Genomic DNA, 4,502 nt, shown 5'->3' on the forward strand with positions numbered 1-4,502 from the left:
AAAAACGATATATGTGTGTGTGTGTGTGTGTGTGTGTGTGTGTGCATGCGCACACATGTACATTTATATATGCATATAATATGTATATAATATTTATATAATATATAATATATGTATATAATATTTATATAATATATATGTACACATATATATTATATATATATTTGGACTTGATAGCCATCTGGGATGTTGGAAAGGTTCAATATCTTGATCTGGTGGTGGTTACAAGGGTGTATATGTGTGTAAAAATGCATTAGTATATACACTTACCATATACATGTTGATAAAAAAAAAGTTAATTAAAATATATCTTCAGAACATTTGAACCAATAATTCCACTACGGTAATGTATTCCATGGTGGAAAAAAAGATGCAAAGATTTAGTTCATTTTGTTATTTACAGTGTTACATAATTAGAAAGCTCAAAAATATCCCATATCAGCATATGGTAAAGGATGTCCTATCCACTTAAAATCATATTCTTGAAAGGTTCCTATTGTAAAACATGTATGATATTGTGTTTGGTAATGAAAGTAGATCACAAAATTGAAAACAATAACAAAGTAAAGACAAGTGCCAACACTGTTCCCTGGTGCTGTGGTTATTTCCTCATATCCTAAGAAAATGACCAGTTGACGATGGGAACCAAACTTGGTAGGTAAAATAATATGCTCAACCCTGGTTCTCCTCAGTGAAGATTCAGCTGTCAGTGGTGCACACGCTGAGTGCTACTAGACATTGGCCTAAGGTAATCTGGTGGGAATGATTCCACCTAAATTAGGAAGGTTTGAACTCAAGTGTGCCATTATTCTGAAGCACCTCTCTGTCCTTAGTCAACATAAGCCTGAGAACTGAGAGGTGGGTGGTGATGAGCAGGGCTGAGAGATAATGCCTGGAATGGATATGTGTATGCACATTTGTGAATACACGCATGCCAACCACTTTAAATATCTGCATATGTATGTACGTGTGTGTATAGATGTAGGCATAATCTAGCCCACATTTCCTTTTTTTTTTTAATCAGGTAACTGACTTTATTATCTGTATAAAATCATAATAAATACAATTTTTCTAATAGCTTTATGAAAAGTGAAAATATAACCTGAATGTTTGAAATACTGACAAAAATAATGTAACCAGGGGCCGGCAGGTGGCGTGGTGGTTAAGGGTGCTGGACTCCCACACGGCCAACCACGGTTCCAGTCCCAGACCTGGCGGCTTGCTTTCTCCTCACTTTCCTTCTCTGTCTCTCTCTGGTCAAATTAAAACTTAATAAATAGATAAAGCTAAATAATTCTTTTAAAAAAATAATGTAACCAACAAAACTAAAAGATTGGTAGAGAAGCAGTGGGAAAAAGTATGAGTGCTTATTTCTTTATAGCCCACATTTTCAAATCTGGAATCAGAAAGGTACTATGGTAATTTCACTAGTCAAGTTGATCTCGTCAAAGTAAGGAGGCAACGGAGTGCTATAAGCTATTCCCAGGGCGAAGGTGTTAGAGACAGAGCATCATCTGGCATCTTTCTAGTGGTCTGAAGTCTTCTGGGGAGGGCCTTTACCATTGGTTTAGAGTAGATGGAGAGAAGTGGGTTGCAGCCCCATTGGCAAACATTTCTTGATGCTATAAAACCGTTTCCAACCTAGGATAATACTGTCTGCTTGATCAAACTTGCAATAAAAAGGATTTATTTTAAGCCATTTAAATCATTTATTTTGTATTAGAAGTTAACCAAACAGTTTTATAGTAGCCTTTGCTTGCATGAAAGATCTGTTCTCTTATCTAGGTGGTTTGCCTATTGGTAAATTTCACTATGAGCCTATGTATGTATAAAATCTACATGTGTTTTAACATGAAAAAATCTGAATGGAATCTATGAAAATTGCCTCTTCCCTTTTAATTGCCCAGCTCATTCTGAGTTAAAATAAATGTTCTTTGGGAGGAGAGAGTCTATGTACAGGACTTAGTTGAAATGTGTGGGTTTCTTTTCTAGTTCCCATTCTAGTCCCACCCCTTATCCCACATCTTCTATCCAAACAACTACACCATCTCTCTGGAGAAGACTGCTACTACTCTCCAAGCTGCTGCAGCTGCTGCTATTGTCACTGCTACTGGTCTCAAAGTCATTTTTAACTTGACTGAGTGCCTGCTGTGTCCCAAGTCTCATAAGGCATCCCAATAGAAGGTACAAAAAAAAAAAAAATATACAAAATGCAATTCTTAGAAATACCTAGCTCTTCTAGTACTTTTTACTAGTGTTCACGTTTTCATGCAGGATTCAAAAATACAGATGTAGAAAGCAAGATTAACACCCCCCCCCCCCTCATTATTTGTGGCTTTGATTATAAAGGTCAAATGACATATGCCCTCTGCATCATTTCACAGGTAGTGTGTTTCTCTCCAAAGTAAAAGGCCTCTTTCTCTCCCCTGAAACCAGTGTGGTAACAAGTTTCTGTTCAAGTTCTTTAGGAATCTCCAGCTGTACGGTTGGTATAGGGGAACCAAGCATCTCTAATAAAGGTGTTGAACAGTCTTTTCCAACCTATATAAAAAAAACCTATTTTCTTCAAAGCTACTTTCATAGATATAAAACAGGTTCATTATAAAGCACTCAAGAAATCAGAGCTAGTTGCAAGAGTTCTTCACATTAAATGAGATATTTAGAGTGCAATAGCACTCCGTCACCTCCTTACTAGGACGAGCAATTTGACTAGTGAAATTACCATAGTACCTTTCTGATTACAGATTTGGAAATGTGGGCTATAAGGAAATAAGTACTCTTACTTTTTCCCACTGCTTCTCTACCAATCTTTTAGTTTTGTTGGTTACAATTATTTTTGAAAGCGATAAGTCAGCAGGACTGAAGGACAGTCATTGCAAGAGTTTAAGTATGGGCTTTGTTGCTGCCTCTGTGGACCTTATGGAAACTGACACACAAGCCAAACTTGCTTAAGACACATCCCTCTGTAATAGTGGGCTTCTTGTCGCCATCGAGGACATTCATCACAGATTCCTACAGTATAGCATCTGTAGTGTAGGGCTGCTAATAATACCTGACACAGAATTCAACTTGGCTCTGGAGTGTCTGAGTTCTTTACAGAGGACTCCCATTTTAACCCTCGGGAAGTATCTTTTCTTTCTTTGGAAGATGGGAAAGGGCTAGGGCCCTCAGATCTACATTCTGAGTAAGGAAACAAAGCCTCACAGTGGATTAGCAAGGCAGATCTGGAAGGAATCAAATACTCTCCTTCACCCCAGGGAGTTTTATACTTGATTTAGTTTGTTTTCTTTTGGGAAGTGGTGGGCATAGGGAGAGAAAGTTAAGCAATCACCAGGAAGAGGTGGCTGGAAGGAGACCTGGCAAGCAGAACCCGGGAGCTCCTCACTGGGGACAGACCTCGAAACAGGTAAATGCCCTGAAATATGTCAGGCCCACAAGGCTGAGTTTCCAAGGGAAGCTAGAGTGCACTGTTACCCCCTTATTCATTCTCCACTTCTCCTGGGCACTTCAAGGAGTCTTCATTGTGTTCTGCAGCTGTTTGGAGGGCATCTCAACCACCCTTCCAGGCCAAACACATGGTGCTTCTAGCCCAGTATCTTGATGGGATCCCAAAGGATAGGTTGAGAAGGTCATGGCTGCCTTCCTACATTGAGGACATTCTCACTTCATCCCCAATTTTCCTTAGTGATCCACAGGGGACTTGTCAGCCATGCCCTTACTTTTACTCTTTTCAAAGCTACTTGTAGTTTCATCCTGTTGTATCTCTTGGGGCTAATAAATACAACTTTAAGTCTTGAATACGTTATATAAAGTAATTCTTTCTTTTCAGCTGCTCTAGGAGAAGAGCACTGACCTGGGAGTCCAATGAATCCAGGTTTGAATTCCACCTCTGACACTTACTAGCTGAGTAGCCAGAGGATATTTTTATCCCTTCTCCATGACTCAGTTTCCTCACCTGTAAAATGGGTTTTTGATAACTCCTTGTCCTTCCTTGCATGACCACTATGTTGAGAAAGTGAGGTCCTTGATGTAAACAAAAGTACAAACTGGGGTGCTGATGCAGTCACACTTTCCTCAGCTCAATCTCCTACAGCTCTTGGGGGGCTGTTGGTTCTCAAATTCTCCAATCTGGCGAATAAGGCTGTGTTTCCTCTCTCTGTGTCTGCATAAGTTTATACACTCTAGTCACATCCCTTCCCAGCCTTCATCATTCTAGACTGAAGAGTCTGCATTTGTTTAATCTATCTTCATATGGCAGCCCCCTCTACACCACCCCCATCCCCTTGATTACAGAGTGGCCCTCCTCTGGATCATCTCCAGCTCCATTATGTCATTCTGGAATAGACAGAATAGCACTAAGACCAGACCGGCACAAATGTGTGTGTGTGTGTTCCTCAGTGCTGAACCTCTCACTCTGTCCCCCTTCCTCATTTTAAATCTTAGAACAGGACAATTGTCCAAGACCCTCTCTTCAAACTACAGAGGTCAGTGGGCCCAGGCAG

This window comes from Tupaia chinensis, unplaced genomic scaffold, assembly GCF_000334495.1.
Source record: "Tupaia chinensis unplaced genomic scaffold, TupChi_1.0 Scaffold143826_1, whole genome shotgun sequence".
Taxonomy (NCBI): Eukaryota; Metazoa; Chordata; class Mammalia; order Scandentia; family Tupaiidae; genus Tupaia; species Tupaia belangeri.